We start from the raw sequence: 24264 nt of genomic DNA on the forward strand, positions 1-24264 counted from the left end.
GACCTAAATCGAATCAGCGACCTATATCAGAGAGTTTTGGAAAAAAAAGGGGGGGGGGCTTTAATTTCTGTATATTCTTAAAATTTTTGGTACTTTTTTCTTTAACTTTAAAAATAACACTTGTTCTGAAAATAACTCCTGAATGCAAGTGATTTTATTTTCAATAATATGGACTTTTCTGTAATCAGAGACATATAATACAAGAGATTCGCAACTCGGCAAAATCCCGTAATAACACGCGGCCACTAGTTAAACCTCGCGAGATCTCCTTAGGTAATAAAGTCATTAATAATAGTATTAAAAGTACTCGAAGTAAGGACGAATGTTTAAGCATAACATAAACTGTTTCAGTGTTAAATTTATCATAATTAATTAAATAATTTGAGTACATATATAATTATTTATTTTAATGTAATTTTGATTTTAGATTTGTATTATTGAAAAAGAGACATAATTTGATATTGTATTAAAAAAAACTGATATTAAATAATTAACACTTGATAAATTGTGTCAGAGTTCATTTTATTTGATAGTTACATAATGGGTTTCTATTGAATATACACCTGTCTCGGAGACATAATTTCACAGTGTGACATGTATATTAGGTTTGAATTTTTCGATGACCAGGTAAATCACGAACATGTTATAAATAATGAGTTTTAATTGACACCTTGTAAACAAGAAGTTGTTACACCACAGGTGTCCACACTCTTTCCAAAAATACAATTCACAAAATGAAAAAATAATTAATTTGGAAAAAAAACTTAATTTATTTGTTATTTAATTGTTAATTATGATAGGCTTTGTTTTTTATTCTTGATATTTATAAATTATTAAAATTCTATTTATTTTTATATTCATCATTTATTGGGCTTGCATTGAGTTTTTTCTGCAGGATTATCGGTAAATGTTTGATTTCTAAGTGTTGTTTGACAGTTTCATCATAGGCTTGCATTGAGTTGTTTTTTAAATGATTGTCGGTAAATTTATGGTTTCTTCATGTTCGAAGTGTGTATTGAGAATTAATATTATTTAAGAAAATTACAATTAATTTCTCATTTGAATAAAGCTTCATTAATGTGCACGCAATATGGAAAATTCCGATTTTATTTCGTGGGATGATAATCTTAATAGTTACGACTTAGATATACTCCAAGTTGAATAAACTGATAACGGAACTCTTTGTTGATAGTGAAAAGGACGAAAACATAAGCGAGAGACCCACCAACAAAAACAATTGACAATACTGCATACATAGATGGATATGTGTGTCCTCGAAGCAACAAAAAAATCTACAAAAAAACACATTGAAGTGGGAGCCGAGGTCATACATCAAAGCAACATGGAAGACACTATTTAAAAAGTATTTTATAACCTTATTTCCACGAGACAATCATTTGTAGTGGTTTTTGTCTTTTTATTCTGGGGTAAAGAGATGGCAGTTTAAAACTAAGATTGTTTATGTGTATACATATACAAATCCTTGGTGTAAATAAAATCTTTTATTGTCAAAATATATATATATATATATCTTTTGCCGTCACCATTGAAATGTCCTCAATACGATTTTAATTTAGAAATGAATTAAGTTCATGTTTTGAATGAGAAGCGTAGTCTGAAACGACAACAGATGCATGAAGCTGATTCATAATATTACGACCAGGTTTCCTTTTATACTAGGAAAATGTTACTCCTTTTGTAAATTTACTGCACCCTTAATAAATTTCGTGGCACCCTTAAAAGAAGAAAAAAACAATGACTTCAGAATAGGAGAAAATAAACAACTTTGCCATAAACAAAATGAATAAAATGCTTCGCTGGGCGCAGCTTGATACGACCGCAGAGGTCGAACCCTGAACAGTTGGGGCAAGTATGGACACAACATTCAAGCTTGATACAGCTCTGAATTTGGATTGTGATTAAATATTTGACACAGCATAGGTTTCTGACACAGAAAGAATGTGGTCTAAGAACTTCAATTTTTTTAATTTACCTATTATGGTCCAATGTCCAAAATCAAAATACATGGTTAGATTCAGCATATCAAAGAACCCCATATATTCAATTTTTGTTGAAATCAAACAAAGTTTAATTTTGGACCCCAACTTGGACAAACTTGAAAACTGGTCCCATAATCAAAAATCTAAACACATGTTTAGATTCAGCATATCAAAGTACCCCAAGAATTCAATTTTTGTTAAAATCAAACTAAGTTTAATTTTGGACCCTTTGGACCTTAATGTAGACAAATTTAAAAAACGGGACCCTAAATTAAAAATCTAAAAACACAGTTAGATTTGGCTTATCAAAGAACCCCAATAATTCAATTTTTGATGAAATCAAACAAAGTTTAATTTTGGACCCTTTTGACCTCAATATGAACCAATTTGATAGCGGGCCCACAAATAAAAAATCTAAATACATGGTAAGATTCAGCATATCAAAGAACCCCATATATTCAATTTTTGTTGAAATCAAACAAAGTTTAATTTTGGACCCCAATTTGGACCATCTTGAAAACTGGGCCAAAAATCTAAAATCTAAATACATGTTTAGATTCAGCATATCAAAGAACCCCATATATTCAATTTTTGTTGAAATCAAACAAAGTTTAATTTTAGACCCCAACTTGGACCAACTTGAAAACTGGTCCCATAATCAAAAATCTAAACACATGTTTAGATTCAGCATATCAAAGAACCCCAAAAATTCAATTTTTGTTAAAATCAAACTAAGTTTAATTTTGGACCCTTTGGACCTTAATGTAGACCAATTTAAAAAACAGGACCCAAAATTAAAAATCTAAATACACGGTTAGATTTGGCATATCAAAGAACCCCAATAATTCAATTTTTGATGAAATCAAACAAAGTTTAATTTTGGACCCTTTTGACCTCAATATGAACCAATTTGATAGCGGGCCCACAAATAAAAAATCTAAATACATGGTAAGATTCAGCATATCAAAGAACCCCATATATTCAATTTTTGTTGAAATCAAACAAAGTTTAATTTTGGACCCCAATTTGGACCAACTTGAAAACTGGGCCAAAAATCTAAAATCTAAATACATGTTTAGATTCAGCATATCAAAGAACCCCATATATTCAATTTTTGTTGAAATCAAACAAAGTTTAATTTTGGACCCCAACTTGGACCAACTTGAAAACTGGGCCCATAATCAAAAATCTAAACACATGTTTAGATTCAGCATATCAAAGAACCCTAAGAATTCAATTTTTGTTAAAATCAAACTAAGTTTAATTTTGGACCCTTTGGACCTTAATGTAGACAAATTTAAAAAACGGGACCCAAAATTAAAAATCTAAATACACGGTTAGATTCGGCATATCAAAGAACCCCAATAATTCAATTTTTGATGAAATCAAACAAAGTTTAATTTTGGACCCTTTGGACCTCAATGTGGACCAATTTAAAAACGGGGCCCAAAATCCAAAAACTTAATACACGGTTAGATTCAGCATATTAAAGAACCCCAAGAATTCAAGAATAAAACCCCATTGAAATTGATCAAGAAATAAGCAATTTATACCAAGTATCTGCTTTTGCACAATACTGTGCAATTGAATATTTCTTGCTATTGGGCAATACTGTACAATTGACAATTTCTTGCTATTGCGCAATATTGTGCTATTGGATATTTCTTGCTATTGCGCAATACTGTTAAATTGAAGATTTCTTGCTATTGCGCAATACTGTGCAATTGAAGATTTCTTGCTATTGTGCAATACTGTGCAATTGAAAATTTCTTGCTATTGCACAATACTTATTATATAATAATTTACACATCCTGTTTGGTGTGTATCTCCTACCATATCATTATTATTTGCTTTTAAATATAAATCAGAAATAACCAACTTAAAATGGAAAATTTTAAAAGAAAAAAAAAAAGAAAAAAAAGAAAAAAAAAAAAAAAAAAATCCCCCCCCCCCAATTTTTTGAACCCCCTTATGATTCATCACCCCCAAACTCAATCCCAGCCTTCCCTTTGTGGTATGGTACCTTGCAGTACAATTTCAGAAAGATCCATACACTTGAACACAAGTTATTGTCTGGAAACTAGAAAAATGCTTATTTTTGGCCCCTTTTTGGCCCCCAATTCCTAAACGTTTCGGGCAATTACCCCCAAACTCAATTCCAGCTTTCCCTTTGTGATATGGAACCTTGTAGTACAATTTCAGAAATATCCAAACACTTACACACAAGTTATTGTCATGAAACTAGAAAAATGCTTGTTTTTTGCCCCTTTTTTGGCCCCTAATTCCTAAAATTTTGAGGCAATTACCCCCAAAATCAATTACAGCCTTCCCTTTGTGATATGGAACCTTGTGGTACAATGTCAGAGAGATCCATACACTTACACACAAGTTATTGTCTGAAAGTTACAAAAATGCTTATTTTTGGCCCCTTTTTGGCCCCTAATTCCTTAACTGTTGGTACCATAACCCCCAAAATCAATCCCAACCTTCCTTTTGTGGTATTGAACCTTATGGTGAAATTTCATGGAGATCCATTCTCTTAAACTAAAGTTAGAGTGCGAAAACCAATGTGTCTTCGGACGACGCCGGACGACGCCGGACGACGACGACGACGACGACGACGACGACGACGACGACGACGACGCCAACGTCATACCAATATACGACCAAAAAATTTTTAATTTTTGCGGTCGTATAAAAATGAATAAATTGTCTGACAAAATGCAGGCTATAAACTTCATAGTGCACAAAAATGGACTGATTTAAGGAAATGTGTCCATGAACAATTTCAATATTTAGCCAGTTTAATAAAAAAAAAAAGAAAAGAAAAGAAAAAAAAATTGGGAGTAATATATATCCCCATAATATGACATATTTATTTGTAAATTTCTAGTTTTGACGAAACAGATTGATAAAATTAGCATAGCTGGCTTTGTGTATAAATAACAAAATAATAGTCACCTTTATTGATATTTTTGGAATTAACTGTTGGATCAAATTTTACGAAACTGGTCTTATTTTCACGACATAACATCTGAGAGTAATATAGCCCCATGCAATTGAATATTTATTCGCACATTTCCAAGTTTCACCACGAGATAAAATGATAGTACCAGCACAGCTAGCTTCGGTATCAATAAGAAAAATTCGCCACATTTGTTGATAATTTTGAAGAAAAAAAAACACTATTGGATCAAATTTTACGAAAATAGTCTTATTTTCACGAAACAACATTTGGGAGTATTATTGCCCCATAAAATTATATATTTATTAGCATATTTCCAAGTTTTAAGAAAAAAATTGGGAGATCAAATGGTTTCTACGGCAATAGGTGAAGTAAAATGGGCCGAGTTTTAACTTTGTTTGTATTTGATTAATCTCATCATTATAACACATTTTATCAATAACAAATTATTAGAATTAGTTTTTTGTAACTTTTAAATATACTTGCATGCTTTAGCTGTGAAAGGTATCGGCATTGTCCAAGAAAAATCGTGAGGCGTACGGTAAAACCTTTTTCACTACAATAGCGGGTTTTTACCCATAAATCCATCGGATTAATCGACTTTCCGGTGGCCACGTCATTTCATTGGCTGTTATATAGACTCTGCTAGAGTTGCGAATCTCTTGTATTATATGTCTCTGCTGTAATGATATGATTTCTTTCTTCTGTACATTACTAATTTCTGTAATCAGTATTTTATTTCCTAATTGTTTAATTTCCACAATTATTCTGTATTCTTTTGCACTCATATTTTCTCTGTTCTTTATTATTTTTGCTAATTTTTCTCTATTCCTTATTTATTTTTGCCATTATTCTCTATTCTGTAAATCACACCCAAACCCTCCTATATTGCACTCACATATTCTCTGTTCTTTATTATTTTTGCTAATTTTTTTCTATTCCTAATTTATTTTTGCCATTATTTTCTATTCTGTAAATCACACCAAACCCTCTTATATGGATATGATCGAATGTATAATTCAATTAATGGATTTTTTTCTAAAGCGATATGTTCAGTTAATTTTTTTTTCTGATATAAACCAATATTCATTCCTTTAGCCTTTAATGTAATATTACTTTATTGTTAAAGTTGTTTAAATTACAATTATATGGCCGAATTTTGTTTTAGTACCGCCGGACATTTTCAGACATTTAACCGCCCCCTCCTAAGTTATTCAATTGTTGGTGCCACGGTTCCTTTGGAAAAGTTCTGGATCCACCACTGTCAAATAAAATTTGATTTGTAGCGATGCAGAATTAATACAGATCAATACAGAGAAATATAAAACACGAAAGCTTTAATTTCTTCTATTTATCCAAGGTTTGGTACAAAACATGTCTTCTTATTGAAAAGAGAAATTTCCGGTACAGCGGCTTTAAAAAAAATGTATATGTTCTTGGAAAATTGTACTTCCTAAAAAAAACAACATACGAAGCTCCTTTAATGGTGGTTCGTTATGATTTAGGGGACGACCATTTGATTTTCGAGGGGGGAGGGGGGCAAGGAGGATTTTGAACATCTATAACTTGACCTGGTAACAACTGAAAATAAATATATTTTCATAAGACATGATAAAAATGAAAATTCTGCAACACAAAAGTGAGAAATGTTGTCTTGAAAACCTGAACACTCTCGGGTATAAGCAAAGATCTATGTCGAATATAAGATTGGATTGATACATCTTTAAGCATGCTATCTGGGACTATGAATACATAGTATATTATCCATTGGCTGCAAATTGTCAAAGTTCGCGAATCTTCTCACTTCTCTCTAAATGGGATATCTATCTAATGGCAGTCAGCTTTACTTTAAAGTAAAATAATTATACATGCGATAATCCGGCCATTTCGTCATATTCATTTCGACAATTGACGTGATATTTGATGCAACACACGGAAGCAAGGACTGGCCATAAACAGGAAGGATATCCGGATAAAAATGAAATCCGTGTTTTTTTATGTTCTTTATAAATTAATTAGTTAATTAATCGATTCATCAAACAAATTAAAGGCATCAGAATCCACATTTTAATTATATTTAATATTGATTTTTTACGTTGAATAAATCAGACCATTGAAAATTTAATCAATAGAAATACACAATACTGAAAACAAACAGAAAGGTATTTAAACAACTGTTTATTTCGATCAACAAATTATTGGAAGAGTTACATCTGAAGAGAATCAATGAATAATTGTCTAAAAATAACTATACTCAGTGATGCGCGCATGCCACAGAGCGGACATTTAACGGCACCTGCAAGATAGGTGACCGTATTGTAACGGTTCTTGCACACATTCAAGGAGCCATCTGCCAGAACACAAATCAAACGGCGGCGCGTGTCACTGTTGATTTTGGGTATCTATTACAACCCAAAGTACAAACAATAACAAGTTGAAAAGCCCTTTGTTAGGACAAAGAGAAGTGGACAGGTGAGACTAATAAAAGACCCTAAGAAAGTGTTTGAAGGAGCAGTTGTACTACAACCACTTTTGGCGCGATAGTAATCTTGGTTAGATGTTTGCTTACTCACGAAAAAGACAGATCATAGAACTGAGATATGTAAATTGACCACTTTGATCGAAGATTTCAAATCAGTTATGCAAACAAGAAATAGAAAATTAAACACAGTTAATGAATTTATTAATATCGCACGTCCGAAGCGCTTTTCTGGATTTACCTCTATCAGGAACGCTAAAACACAAACATTTTAAAGCCGGGATGTATAAATACGTAGAGACGTTAGGAGCTATTTGACAAAAAGGGACTTAAAAGTCAATTTCGATCGACTGATGTCAAATTTGCATGAATGAATTGGAACCTTAGTTTCTTAGTAATTACTTGACTTATCAACGGGGACTTTTAGAAAAAAAAGAGGAATAGTTAAAGGGGGGTAATTATCCAAATTTGCCACAGGACGTACGGCAACCAGGAACTAGCGATTCATTAATTCGATTCAAGGACATGTATTTGATCCTCGCCTTGAATATATATGCCATGTACTGTTTGTAGCTGGACATTGAAAGGAGAACCATTTATCATATATTGTGACTACATTTGTTATTTTTACATGAACCTGTTCATTTCGTATTTTTTGTAAGATGTTAAAGAATGCAAGTTGTTACAGCGCTTGAGGTTTCATCGTTGTTCAATGGCATATTAGACAGATGTATAATAGAATATCTTCTAAACAAATCTTTAGGTATTTCTAGTATAACATGATTCAACATTTTCATCAGTATATTACAATTATTCATATAGATTTTTTTACACAAAATGTACATGTGTGTTCTATACTCGAATACCACCAAGTGAGACTGGGAAATAGAAATATGAATACTTTGGTCTTCTTCCGACTGACAGCTCAGTAAACCGTTGACAAAGTGGGGCGTCCGTTTGGCTGTGCGGGATGAACAAGTACGCAGCCATGCATGCACGTCCGGTCAGAATGGTGACGTTAAATCCGATGCCTCGTGTAAAAAGTGGCACACACTCTGCACGTTATTTAAGAACCCTTGCAACAACTCTTTGGGGCCTGCTGCAAGGCAAAATTTATTTCCCTATCCAGTATACCCTCATTTTCCAGTCACAATAAAACTTTCCCGACCTTCATCCCGGACGGCCTCTTATAACAGGACATACCTATTGTATTTATTGTTAATTTGTTCTCGTCCTGAATATGCATGAAATATTGCCACTAGACGTTAGGCAACCAAAGATCAATCATCGATCTATTATACTCAATTATCGCTGAGATAGTTTTCACTGTGTGTCAATAAACAACTTGAGATCTGAGGCTGGCACGTCAGTAATTGCTAGAATTCCTTTGTTAATTTATTTTTATCGTTATCATTTTTCTTACTTTCTTCTGTTACCTATTCTTAAATCGGACTCGGATCGACATCTTTTAAACTGAGTTTTACTGTGCGTATTGCTGTGTGTTTGTTTATTCCACATTGACTATAGAGGTAAAGGGGGAGGGTTGAGGTCTCACAAAACATGTTTAACCCCGCTTCATTTTTGCGCCTGTCCCAGTCAGGAACCTCTAGCCTTTGTTAGTCTTGTGTGTTTTTTTTTAAATTTCGGTTCATATGTATGTTTCGCGGTTAAGTGTGGCGTCCATTCCGCCGAACTAGTACACATTATTGTTTAAGGGCCAGCTGAAGCCCGCCTCCGGGCGTTATTTTCTCGCAAGTCCTTCAAGACCCATTTGTGGCCTTGGACTGCTTCTGCTATTTGGTCGGGTTGTTGTCTCCTCGACACATTCCCCGTTTCTATTCTCTATTCTATTATATACAAACAAGGTGTTTTTGTATATCGTAATAAATGCTGACACCAAACCTTAACTATGAAGGCGATACTACAATTGAGTAAATGATCGCTTTTCCAAAGATACCGGTATATGAATGGAATTGGTTTGTTTTCAATACCTTTGAGTTGAAAATATCGGTTTTACCAGAGACACTTTATATACATGTATTTTATGTCTCTGGTTTCACCATACAAATTTTCTTTTAAAATATTATTTATGTAATTATTTATTCATTAATTTTGCAGAAGCCTGTAAAAATATGAACTAAGCAATAGAAAACATACCCGAAACCACGACAAAAAGGGAAAATTAATGAGAGAGGGTATATGTCTGAAATTGCCCAGACCCTAAAGAATTTGCATATTTATGACAGGATTTAATATAAGATCAAGAGATAGTATTTTACAAGAGAAACAAAAAATCCTTCTGTCAGATGGAAAATTTCAAAGATCTTTCAATTCACGATTTTTATTAACTGCAAAATAACCAAAAGAACCCACATTACATGAATTGCAAGAATATTATTAGACGCTTATGTAACACTGCTTTATATGTACAGATTTTTATCATGTAAATATAGATAATTTAAAATAAATCCACGCAACTTGGGTATAATAACCAGGACGTTAAACCTTTACCCTTTTCACCTTTTCGGAGATCAATAATGATCGACGTACTACGTGAAAGAAGTGAAAGTGAGAGTTACAGGAGGACGTTGAACTGTAGTATAAAATGTTTATTACAGATCATTACAAGAATGATCAATCTGATTATTCAGCAGAAAATAATCAATTTCCATTTCGCATATCACTGGTAAACACTAGCGCCTTAGCTACGCATGAAATACCACCTAATTATTAGATACCATGAAATTAAAACAATTTATGAAATGATTTTCCTGAAAGTTATGTTTCAACGAACGGAATAAAATAAAAGCCTGAAATATAATTGAAAAACTATTTTGACATTAAATCTAAAAATAGAAATTTCAAGATATACTTTGGGATATAATTTTCTTTCCTTCAGATTTGCTATTCATTTTATCGTGATCATGTTAATTGCACCTCACGAGGGTTTACTGGTAATCATGTTACAGCACATTGCAATTATTTATTTTTACTATTTGCAGTCGCTTAAAAGATTTGCAAAGAATTCTATATTCTAAAATTACTAAAAATTCATTATTGTCTCACCATAATCGTTTCTGGTCGATCATTCAACGTAATATCATGACAGTTTCAGAAAAATTCCGAAACCGTAACTCAGTAATTTCTTGTATACATATTTAGGAATCGAACATGTAAAAAGTTTATGCATTAACCATATATATGTAGCTCCATTAGGGGGACCCCTAAATCCGCCTTTGAAGGTAACCGAATATTTCAGCGTTTCTTTAGTTGAGTAAATAACCCAAGCTTCGACTCTCTTAAGTTAAGATGATTTTCAATGGTTTATGTCTTAAGCTTTCCTAACGTTTGTTTTCGAGTGTGTATCTTGTCAAAACATAAAAATGAGCTAAAAAATGTGGGTATACGTCGAGGCAAAAACAATCAAAAATGTTTCATATTTTATGTCTAGGCCTTTTTATAGCTGATTATATATATTATCGGTATCGGATTTTCTCATTGTTGAAGGCCGCACGGTGACCTATAATTGCTTATACTTATTTAAATTCTCAATCTCATGGGGGTTTTAAGGAGAGAGTAATTGCTTAGATCCACGTCATTTGAACTCTGGTGGATAGTTGTCCCATTGGCAATCATACCACATCTCCTTATTTTTGTATTAAAAAGACACACATATGTATAGAGAGAAGTAGGTCAATGTAAAAGTCGTCAACAATAGACAGGTGTGTATACAATGTGTGCCCCAAGTCGAGAAAAACAGAGTCTATCAAAGATCTACCATTAACACTAAACTTAACATTAAGATATGTGTGAAAAAAGGGGGGATCAATACGGCAACATTAACCATATATGTAGCTTCGTAAAGGGGGCTACTCCCCACGAATACCCCGCTGGTATACAGCATGTATGCAGTAATGCACATGCTAGATAGGGGCGATTGTTTGTATTTTGGCTGCGTGTGCATGATGTATAAATTCTCAGCCACAGGCCGGAATGTGACGTTAGCAGGTGGTATGAATCTTACTTCCACAATGAATCTCTGTTTGTGATATAATTTAGGTAAAGTTTTGACAAATTTATGATATCAATATCCCTTACTGGTACATTTATTTTAGTAAAGGGAATTTTACGTTCATTGAAATCTGAGACGTTATACCTGAAAGCTTTAGATGTATTTTGCTATATTTAAAAAAAAAAAACTTTCTTCAGCAAACATTGCTATGAAATTTAATCTGTAAACTAACTATTATAGCTAAAGTATACATTTAGTTATTTTGGGCATATTTAGTCAATGTAACAAATTTAGTCCACCTTCGGGCGCGGAATGTCGTATAAGGAAATTTAGTGTCCCTTGACGGGTATGAATATCCACAGGTCAAAAACTCGGTCTCCATATGGAGTTCTCGGAATGATCACACCATTTTACGGTTCTACTTTAATATGTGGTCGTTTACGTCAATTTAATGCTGAACTTTTCCCCATTAAAATTAAAGTATGAACCGTCTCTGTTACAAACATACCTGTTACATTAAACATCAAAATCCAAAGTATATGCAGTCTACAATAATGTTACCTCCGACACTAACATTAATTTTCAAATAAAGATGCCAGAGGCGGATTTAGTGGAAAAAGGGGAAGGGAGGGGGGCAGGGGACAGGACCCCAATATAGAGCAACATATATGATAAATGCATAGATTTTTACAAGTATCACTCCAAACCGGTTGGCTTTCTAGTCCCCCCTTTTTACAAATCGTGTATCCGCACCTGGACGCACATTAAATCTGTAAGGTGTAACTGAAAGAAATCCATACAGATACTTATGTGCACATAATGATCGTAATCAAATATATTTGGAAGGATGAAACACAAGAATAATAGGGGTAGTAAAAACCAATGAAAGCCAAAAGATTGTAAAGACAACAAAATAATGCGTAAAGACATACTTATTACACTGTTTATAGCGCAAAACATATGAAGAAGGTTCTGTCCACCGATGGAATGTAATATAACACTTCCATGATCCAATTTACAATCTACAATCACTATTTCTGCCATGTCAAATTACCCAAATTTATTACAATACATTGATTAATTGCTGGTCACCTGTTTCACATTGGAATCACTTGTGTTACTGAATAAAACTTTTGTGGTCAACAAGTGGTCAGTAAGTCAATGAAAAGGTTATCTCCGGACACTGAACTATATAAATAAAACACACTGCAATATATATTCACCTACGGACACCTGTAAAAATCAGGTATTTCTTGGTCTGTTAAATAAAAGATGCCTGAACTTTAAATCTAAAAGAAAATTGTTTTGCCAGCAGCTGTTTGGTAGACCTTAAAGACAATACTATTGCTTCTCATAAAATAGAGTATTTATAGTTTCCAAGGAGGAAGAGAAATGATTTGCTCTAACCATAGAACCTAGCACTCTTTTTTAAATTATCAATATTAATATGATAGTGTCAAACTAAAAATCTCTTTTAACAGTGTATTTCCAAACAGAGTATTTTTTAGTATGCTTTTCAAAATTTGTAATACATTGTATTCTATACCTATTCAACCTTGATGAACTATGATAAAACATCACATTGTTACTATCAGAGACATATATATACACATATATGTCTCTGTTACTTTTTATATCTGCAGGATATCAAAAGGTACATTTGTACCAACATTATAAAAGTGTCAAAAATTAAGAGATTTTTAAAGTGTATTTTCTAAACAGATTATTTTTTAGTATGATTTTCAAAATTTTCTAATACATGTACATCGTATTCTATGAATACTTATTCAACCTTGGTGAATTATGATAAGACAACACATTGTTACTATCTATATCTGCAGGATATCAAAAGGTACATTTGTACCAACATTATAAAAGTGTCAAAAATTAAGAGATTTTTAAAGTGTATTTTCTTAACCGATTATTTTTTAGTATGATTTTCAATATTTTCTAATACATGTACATCGTATTCTATAAATACTTATTTAACCTTGGTGAATTATGATAAGACAACACATTGTTACTATGTATATCTGCAGGATATCAAAAGGTTAATTGACCCTGACAGATGTTAGGCAAAAAGTTCAACCCTTAATGTAGTGAATCAGAGGTAATCAACATGTATGAGTTACGATGCACAGATATGACAAGTACATTTGGTATACTTGGGTATGTGACATGATACAGGAATTCGACCCTCAACAAATTAACTGTCAATAAAACGTATGGTCACTTGATCCAGTCTTTACACAATTCAGGCACTGAACTTTACCAACTGGTTCTTAAAAGTTATATAGTGAGCTCTGTACCCCTACCAACCAGCTGTTGTTAAAAGTGATAGCATTACCTCTTTCTATGAGCTCTGAAATATTACCTACCATGCCATATGTGAAATTTATTACCTTACTGCATATCACATTTAAATGTGCTGAAGATGTCAATCATTTACTGTCCTATTTATAGATTGATATGACTTGTATCTTACTTGCTTACATCTGGGATAGATATATAGATAGATGGATACTTTTTTCTATAAATCCAATTGACAAAGGTACAGAGAGGGAAACATAATAATTTAACATACAATGCTTAAGGTATTATATTATGTCCCAGCTTACATGCAAAAAAAATCAATCTTTTCACGTTTCTGTTGGATAAAACAGCACCGCTGTATATTTGATCCATTTTTACTCTTTTTTGCCTCTATGTTACTATTCAGTGATCATATTTCACATGTACGTTTAGGACAAGTTTTCAAATATAAATTAATTCTATAATTATTGTAGCCTTTTATTAACAAATTCATTATGAATATTACAAATAACAGTAAATCAGTCAGAAAACAAAACAAAATGCATATACATGTATATAAAACATTTTCATAATAGTTTGATCTAAAAAAACAAAATAAAGATAAATAGCTTATAAAACAAAATATGAAATGTGAATACAATAACACATTATTTCCTCATTATAAAACTGGTCTTTCGTAATTCATAATCTCTTATCAAAACCAACTTCTGTTAATCTTTTCCTGAAATTGCACATATTTCAGATAAAGATCTTAACTAGTTGCCTTCCCTGTTTTTTTTTGTGGTTTAATATGGACTGTATGGTGTACATGTATCAGAAATGTCCTTCCTATCAAACATAGCAAAGGGTTAATTATAAATGGAGATCAGCAATCTACTAATGGTAGTGGTTGGTTAGAACTATATATGATGATGATGAAGCATTTGGTGTTAAAAAATATCCAGTGGCAAACATTACATGCACAAGAACATGTTAATGAGATATGAAATATGAGCCCTGCATTGTACTAGTCCTTTTTAACAGGCTATATAAAATATATTTACTTAAGTCTCCAAGAAGTATATTTCACTCACCTTGCACCTGAAACACAGTTTAATAGTTCAATAAAATGCTCCGCAGGGCGCAGCTTGATACGACCGCAGAGGTCGAACCCTGAACAGTTGGGGGAAGTATGGACACAACATTCAAGCTTGATACAGCTTTGGATTTGGATTGTGATTAAATATTTGACACAGCATAGGTTTCTAACACAGATTGAATGTGGTCTAAGAACTTAAAAATTTTAAATTGGACATTCACCTATTATGGTCCAATATCCAAAATCTAAATACATGGTTAGATTCAGCATATCAAAGAACCCCAAGAATTCAATTTTTGATGAAATCAAACAAAGTTTGATTTTGGACCCTTTTGACCTCAATGTGGACAAAGTTGATAACGGGGCCCAAAAATCAAAAATCTAAATACATGGTTAGATTCAGCATATCAAAGAACCCCATATATTCAATTTTTGTTGAAATCAAACAAAGTTTAATTTTGGACCCCGATTTGGACCAACTTGAAAACTGGGCCCATAATCAAAAATCTAAATACATGTTTAGATTCAGCATATCAAAGAACCCTAAGAATTCAATTTTTGTTAAAATCAAACTAAGTTTAATTTTGGACCCTTTGGACCTTAATGTAGACCAATTTGAAAACGGAACCAAAAATTAAGAATCTAAATACACGGTTAGATTCGACTTATCAAATAACCCCAATAATTCAATTTTTGATGAAATCAAACAAAGTTTAATTTTGGACCCTTTTGACCTCAATGTGGACAAAGTTGATAACGGGGCCCAAAAATCAAAAATCTAAATACATGGTTAGATTCGGCATATCAAAGAACCCCATATATTCAATTTTTGTTGAAATCAAACAAAGTTTAATTTTGGACCCCGATTTGGACCAACTTGAAAACTGGGCCCATAATCAAAAATCTAAATACATGTTTAGATTCAGGATATCAAAAAACCCTAAGAATTCAATTTTTGTTAAAATCAAACTAAGTTTAATTTTGGACCCTTTGGACCTTAATGTAGACCAATTTGAAAACGGAACCAAAATTTAAGAATCTAAATACACAGTTAGATTCGGCATATCAAAGAACCCCAATAATTCAATTTTTGATGAAATCAAACAAAGTTTAATTTTGGACCCTTTGGACCTCAATGTGGACCAATTTAAAAACGGGGCCCAAAATCCAAAAACTAAATACACGGTTAGATTCAGCATATTAAAGAACCCCATGAAATCAAGAATAAAACCCCATTGAAATTGGTCAAGAAATAAGCAATTTATAGGAAGTATCTTCTTTTGCACAATCCTGTGCTATTAAATATTTCTTGCTATTGCGCAATACTGTACAATTGACAATTTCTTGCTATTGCGCAATATTGTGCTATTGGATATTTCTTGCTATTGCGCAATACTGTGCAATTGAAGATTTCTTGCTATTGCGCAATACTGTGCAATTGAAGATTTCTTGCTATTGTGCAATACTGTGCAATTGAAAATTTCTTGCTATTGCACAATACTTATTATATAATAATTTACACATCCTGTTTGGTGTGTATCTCCTACCATATCATTATTATTTGATTTTAAATATAAATCAGAAATAACCAACTTAAAATGGAAAATTTTAAAAGAAACAAAAAAGGAAAAAAAGAAAAAAAAGGAAAAAAAAATAAATCCCCCCCCCAAAATTTTTTGAACCCCCATTATGATTCATCACCCCCAAACTCAATCCCAGCCTTCCCTTTGTGGTATGGTACCTTGCAGTACAATTTCAGAGAGATCCATACACTTGAACACAAGTTATTGTCTGGAAACTAGAAAAAAATGTGTTTTTTGGCCCCTTTTTGGCCCCAAATTCCTAAACGTTTAGGGCAATTACCCCCAAACTCAAACCCAGCTTTCCCTTTGTGATATGGAACCTTGTAGTACAATTTCAGAAAGATCCATACACTTACACACAAGTTATTGTCATGAAACTAGAAAAATGCTTGTTTTTTGCCCTTTTTTTGGCCCCTAATTCCTAAAATTTGGAGGCAATTACCCCCAAAATCAATCCCAGCATTCCTTTAGTGATATGGAACCTTGTGGTACAATGTCAGAGAGATCCATACACTAACACACAAGTTATGTCTGGAAGTTACAAAAATGCTTATTTTTGGCCCCTTTTTGGCCCCTAATTCCTTTACTGTTATTACCATAACCCCCAAAATCAATCCCAACCTTCCTTTTGTGGTATTGAACCTTGTGGTAAAATTTCATAAAGATCCATTCACTTAAACTAAAGTTAGAGTGCGAAAACCAATGTGTCTTCGGACGACGCCAGACGACGCCGGACGACGACGACGACAACGACGACGACGCCGGACGACGACGACGCCAACGTCATACCAATATACGACCACAAAAATTTTTTTGCGGTCGTATAAAAAGGGATATCACTTTCACTAATGTTTTCTAATGTCTAATGAATTTAATTAGGTCATTTAAAACATGAGTCAACGGTAGCTACTCATATTATTATTTTCAAGAAGTTTTCCCTGTATAAGGCTAACAATTCTGTTAATACATGTATTTAAATTTTGTCCTTTGCAATTCAAAATTTTACTTTAACAACCTTATAGAGAAATTTGAAATTGTCAAAGACAAAATTTAATATTTCAACATAACAATTCCAAATAAGTTCACCAGAAAGAAACCCTATTTGAACTGTTTGTCAACTACCTTAAATGATATCAAAAGAAGGTCATTCACACTTATATATACTGATCTCACTTTTTATATACCAAATACCAGCTTAATATAGGTCGGAGAGGGTAACAATAAATGTGAAAGCTGTCATTGTTCTAATGGCCACAATTAACACTACCTGACTATGAGTCACAATATGAAGGTTTTTAGCCAATGTAATTTAGTTAAATATGACCATGCAACACAGATGCCACTGTCCACCAAGACATTTAAGTTTTGACAAGGTGTTTTTGTTAACACTATTTTAGCTTAAGTAAAGGATACAAGGTGGAAAACATCGTAATCTCTATCATAATGTGTAATTTGTCAAAAATTGATAAAAAAATGGTCCCTCTTTTATTTTGATTAGTTCAATAACAAAAGGATCCCTAAAATAAGATGCAATGATCCCCATTTGTTAACAGAGATGCAGTTGTAGGATAAACTGTTAACAGATATCTATATATTATATGATCAACTGTTAACAGAGATTTATATATTATATGATCAACTGTTAACAGATATCTATATATTATATGATCAACTGTTGACAGAGATCTATATATTATATGATCAACGGTTAACAGATATCTATATATTATATGATCAACTGTTAACAGTGATCTTTATAATTATATGATCAACTGTTGAATGAGATCTGTACAATGATCAACTGTTAACAATATATGTATACAACTCTATGATCAACTGATAACAGATATATATTCGATTATATGATCAACTGTTAACAGAGATCCAAATAATTTAATGATCAACTGTTAACAGAGATCTAAACAATTATGATCAGCTGTTAACAGAGATGGATTCAATTATATGATCAACTGTTAACATAGATCTATACGATTATATGATCAACTGTTAACAGAGATCGATTCAATCATATGCCAGATAGAGGTTCATCAAATATCTTCGTGATCGTCATTATGCAGGATAAACTAGAAATAGCGTTTGTTCTGTAGGTACTTAATCACAATTCCCTAATGACAGCAGTGCTGATTATCAATTATAAGAATTTAATTTGGCGAATAATTCGTGTACTATAGCATCATATTTTTTTAACCTCTCGCTCATCCTGGGAAGGAAGTGACGATGCTCCTAAATGCACGAACGATGTTAATTAAAACCAAAGTTTTTGAAGGAAATGCAACGAACTCGAAAGTGGTCTATTATATGATCAAATGTTAACAGAGATCTATACAATTATATGATGGACAGTAAGACTGTTATCAAAGATCTATACAATTGTATGATCAACTGTTAACAGAGATTTAAACAATTGTATGATCTATATGAATCTTTTACTAAGATTGTCACCACGAACAGTACTGTTCAATTTTTAAACCAATATTTAAAGCATATAAAAAGATTGTATATAATTTATGTATAAAGAACTTCTAGATATAGAAAGATATGACATATCAAAATTGTATACCTACAGAGTATAAAAGAAAAGCTTTCATAAATGAAAATACATTTTTATAATACAAGGGCTTAAAAACTATTGCACACTTTCAGAAAATTATGCCCCAAAAAATTAAACATCATATTTCGTAGAGCCTAAAATTACTATAAATCAAACAATTGAGAAAAATATGACAGGAATAGTAAAGCATTAATCAGAACCCACATTTTAAACTCCTTTCCATTATTTATATTCAAATTTTCTGAAATTGCATAAATTAATCTCACATTTCTGTCAACAATTGCAATAATAAATGCATGCATTAATTTCTGAATTTACAATACCTCTTATGTCTAACAATGGTAAAGTTAACAGTAAATATAGGATAGAAAAGTATAATATGACTTTGTCTTGTGTTCATATACATTGAGAACTGACTATTGACTCATAATGTAAATGTTTTTGTGCATTCTTGTCTGGTCCTCTGATTATCATAGATAGTAAAGAAAGCAATTTTTCCATTTGTAAAGGGGCATAACTCTAGAACGGTTAAAGTGACACCACCAAAATTCAAACTTGATCTGTGTTTTGTGGTAATAAGCATTGTGTATAAGTTTCATAACATTTGATTGAGGCAAACTAAAGTTAGAGAACGGAAACCAACTTTGGGATGTACGGGGGGAGGGGGGGGGGGGGGGCATAAAAAAAAGATCCCCAGGAACCAGTATCACATGCACTTGGCTTAAAATTACCACTTGATAAACAGGTTTTCAACAAATCATACAAATCAAGAAATCTTCTAGAGCAATAGTGACATTGTTCATCTTATCTTTCTGTTCTGATTCAAGCTAATATTAGTATTTTTGTTTATTTTCTATTGTTAGGAATGTCGTCATCAACCACAGGGGGAGGTTTAATATAAACCATTATTTGGCTCCTAAAAATGCAAAAAAATTGAAAAATTCATCAATCCTTGAAAAATTATATGATAATTTTGTCTCTGATGTCATTTGTGATGTCTCAGTGAGGTCATAAATATGTCAATAATGATGTATTTGACAATAAATGACATTCTTGCAGGATAAGCTGGAATTTATAATACAAGCAACAGCCTTAACTTAAAATAAAATGCTCCGCAGGGCGCAGCTTGATACAACTGCAGAGGTTGAACCCTGAACAGTTGGGGCAAGTATGGACACAACATTCAAGCTTGATACAGCTTTGCATTTGGATTGTGATTAAATATTTGACACAGCATAGGTTTCTGACACAGAATGAATGCGGTCTAAGAACTTAAAAATTTTAAATTGGACATTCACCTATTATGGTCCAATATCCAAAATCTAAATACATGGTTAGATTCAGCATATCAAAGAACCCCAAGAATTCAATTTTTGATGAAATCAAACAAAGTTTAATTTTGGACCCTTTTGACCTCAATGTGGACAAAGTTGATAACGGGGCCCGAAAATCAAAAATCTAAATACATGGTTAGATTGTAGTACAATTTCAGAAAGATCCATACACTTACACACAAGTTATTGTCATGAAACTAGAAAAATGCTTGTTTTTTGCCCCTTTTTTGGCCCCTAATTCCTAAAATTTTGAGGCAATTACCCCCAAAATCAATCCCAGCATTCCTTTTGTGATATGGAACCTTGTGGTACAATGTCAGAGAGATCCATACACTAACACACAAGTTATGTCTGGAAGTTACAATAAACTGCTTCGCTGAGTGCAGCTAGATACCCCTGCAGAGGTCCAACCCTGAACAGTTGGGGCAAAAATGGACACAATATTCAAGCTTGATTCAGGTCTGAATTTGGATTGTAATTAAATATTTGACATATTATAGGTTTCTGAATAAATGTAGTCAAAGAACTTGAAATTGGTTATATGAATTGAATTTATATTCAATTAAAGATTTCTTGCTGTTGTGCGATACTTAGTAAATCTGTTGTCAGACTATAAACAAATAAAGTTCAATAAATTCTCAATGTCATATTAGAAATTTATCAAAATAAAAAGGGAGCTTTCATCAATAGATATAAACAATTCACCAACGTTTCATGAGAATTGGTGACAGCATTTTTGAGTTATTGTCCGAAAACTGGAAAATCCCCCCTTTTTTAATGAATAAAACCCCATAACTCAAAAATGTAAAATGTAAAATTTATAAAATTCTAAAGGGAGCTTACATCAATACATACAATCAATTCACCAAAGTTTCATAAGAATTGCTGAAAGCATTTTTGAGTTTTTGTCCGAAAACTGGAAAATCCCCCCTTTTTTTATGAATAAAACCCCATAACTCGGAAACGTAAAATCTAAAATTTATAAAAATCGAAAGCGAGCTCATGTCAATAGATATAAACAATTCACCACAATTTCTTGCAAGTTGGTGAAAGCATTCTTGACTTATTGTCCGAAAACTGGAAAATCCCCATTTTTTTAATGAATAAAACCCCACAACTCGGAAACGTAAAATCTAAATTTTATAAAAAACGAAAGGGAGCTCACATCAATAGATATAAACAATTCACCAAAGTTTTATGCAAATTGGTTAAAGCATTTTTGAGTTAATGGCCGACATGTTGACGACGGACAGACGGACGGATGGACAACGGTATGCCATAATACGTCCCGTAAACGGGCGTATAAAAATGCTTATTTTTGGCCCCTTTTTGGCCCCGAATTCCTTTACTGTTGGTACCATAACCCCCAAAATCAATCCCAACCTTCCTTTTGTGGTATTGAACCTTGTGGTAAAATTTCATAGAGATCCATTCACTTAAACTAAAGTTAGAGTGCGAAAACCAATGTGTCTTCGGACGACGCCGCCAACGTCATACCAATATACGACCACAAAAATTTTTTTGCGGTCGTATAAAAAATATTGTATGGGGGGGGGGGGGGGGGGGGGGAGAGGGGTTGCTCATATCTAAATTCTATCTCAGAGTCTTAAGCAATTTTTACATTTTCTCCTTAATCTTAAAAGTTTGAAGCCTGAGGAAAATAAATAAGACAAGTTTTTTACTTTAACACAATTTTCCTTTAATTTTTTTTATTTTCTTAACCCTTTTTTCTAGTTCTTTTAGAAGTAGACATGTAGCTTTTAAACTGGTTTATTTTATGCACAGTTTTTGTTATGTTCTCCACATTTGGTCTTAAAATCTGGTAAAACCTCATCACAAAACAATCATTAAAAGCAATGCCATGATGATGAATTTCTGCCAGCAGAGTACATTGTATCACTTAAACACCATACTTCCATTTTAAACCTAGAAAAGAATGAAAAACATCATGAAATACAAGATTATTATCAAGTTTAATGACTATCTGTTCAATAATATGTAATTCAAAACTTAAATTTGCATTAAAATGTCTTGACAGATAGTTTTAGTCTTATAAGTGGCGACTTTAGTATGGTTAGGATTGTTTTATTGGTTCAATGGCTGCTATAAATATAAAAATAAGAGGTGGTATGCCAATGTGACAACTATCCAACAGAGATCTTATAAATCTTGTAATAATCTTTATTTACAAATTATTCTCATATGGAAAAGAAATAAACATTTTTGCATGTGACATACAAACAAGACACATGATATGATAAGGAAGGCTGTATAATATAGACTTGCCAAGTACTAAATAAAATGTTGGAGCTTTTGACTAATTAAGGTCTTTCCACTCCGTTAGGAAAGACCTTATTGTTTTTCTAATGTTTTTTTTTTTTCTTTTTTTTTTTTTTTTTCTTTTTCTTTTTTTTTTTTTTTTTTTTTTTCTTTTTTTTCTTCCAACATTTTTTTGGGAATGCCCTCCCCCAGTTTCTGTTAAAGTTATCAAGACCAAATATGGACCATCGATAGACATCATCATGAAGTATTACCACATGACCCTGTTAAGGATTTCATCATCCCCTGTAGAAGTTATCCCCCTTTTATTGGATTTTTTCAACATGGCCCCCCTTCGTTGTTTTTAAAGATATCATGACCTTATTTTGACAATAGGTTGATCTCATCATGATGTACTACCATATGAGGCTGCATAGGATTTCATCATCCCCTATGCGAGTTATATCCCCTTAAAGCGATTTCTTTCCTTTGCATTTTTCTCAAAAAGTATTAGGGATAGAATCGATTTGAAAACGGCAACATATACAGGAACAGATGGCAATGTTAATGAACATATAAAATAATTTTGTTATTGACCCTTATAAGGAGTTAATTCTCTTAAAAAAATATACACAATTTTTTAAAAATTGTATTTCGAGAACCGTAAGTCGTAGAGACTTGGGACCTACACCAATAATCTTAAGTTCATGTGACCTTCAATTTGCACCCAAGGTCAAAGGTCACAGAGTGCAAAAAAAATTTACGCTGCAATTTCAAGCTTGCATATTAAGAAAACGATAAGAGTTTGCTGTATACACACTGTGCATAAAATGTTTCTCTCGACGAGCTCTACATTTTATACATTAAGCTCAAAAATGTCCGACCGTCTGTTCAAAAGTTACATTAACATAATTCTTAAAACTATAGTAACATATGTATATCTTTTGAAAGGTAACAGATATCAACCTACTATATACTGCAAAGATGATCAGTAATTCAAGGCCTTCAATTTGAGGTCAATGTCCGGTCATGATGAAATTTAACCTTGACCTTCAGAGTGTACTATGACCTTGACCTTGTGACATTTGAAAGGTCAAGTGGTCTTGAGTTGAATGGTGGTAGTCCCATGTCTCTACGACTTCCGGTTCTCAAGTTTGATATTGCATCATATATTTGATAATTCATTGTGACCTTGATGAACTTTGGAATTGTCCAATTTTTTTCTAAAATGTTGTCCTTTTACTGTAGATCATTTTTCTTTTAACAAATTTGAGATACCTGTTGTCGTTTAAGAGATAATGCACTTTGAAATTTTGCGAGCGGAGGCATGTATTTCTGAATCAACAACAGGTAACCACCTGAAATTATAAGAAATTGAAGAGTTTAACATGGTTATGTGTTTGACATAATACCAAAAACATTCAATGAAAAAAAAAACCAAAAAATCAATTTGAAATTTTCATGTTTTGCATTGACTTTGTAAGTTTCATAGGTTCTATTTATATAATTGATATTGCATCATTTTTGGCACTTTGCCAAATGGGGTCATTTGATATATCAAATTGACGGTCTTAACGAGCTCTACTCAAAAATGAAAATGTAAAACCCCCTTTTCATCCCAGGGGGAAGGGTGGGGTCATTTAGTGCAAAAAATTAAAACTTCTCAGAT

General features: G+C 32.5%; 2 long non-coding RNA genes across 4 annotated transcripts in view; one reads left to right on the top strand and one right to left on the bottom strand.

Annotated features, from left to right (window-relative positions):
* LOC127733101 (uncharacterized) overlaps positions 1–22285 on the bottom strand; it is a 34914-nt gene extending 12629 nt beyond the window's left edge. Inside the window, exons 1-3 of one of the 3 annotated variants that reach the window (XR_007996749.1) lie at positions 15844–22285; positions 15185–15446; positions 2759–2894 (exon numbers count right to left, since the gene is read on the bottom strand). This is a non-coding gene — a long non-coding RNA (uncharacterized LOC127733101). Of the gene's footprint in view, positions 1–185; positions 2895–15184; positions 15447–15843 lie in introns of those variants that run through there. The other 2 variants (XR_007996750.1, XR_007996748.1) reach the window with 2 other exon arrangements.
* Positions 1–24264, top strand: part of LOC127733108 (uncharacterized) — a 36934-nt gene that overhangs the window by 5243 nt on the left and 7427 nt on the right. The gene's annotated exons all lie outside the window — the stretch shown is intronic.

This window comes from Mytilus californianus, unplaced genomic scaffold (assembly GCF_021869535.1).
Source record: "Mytilus californianus isolate M0D057914Y unplaced genomic scaffold, xbMytCali1.0.p SCAF_3, whole genome shotgun sequence".
NCBI classification, from domain to species: domain Eukaryota; kingdom Metazoa; phylum Mollusca; class Bivalvia; order Mytilida; family Mytilidae; genus Mytilus; species Mytilus californianus.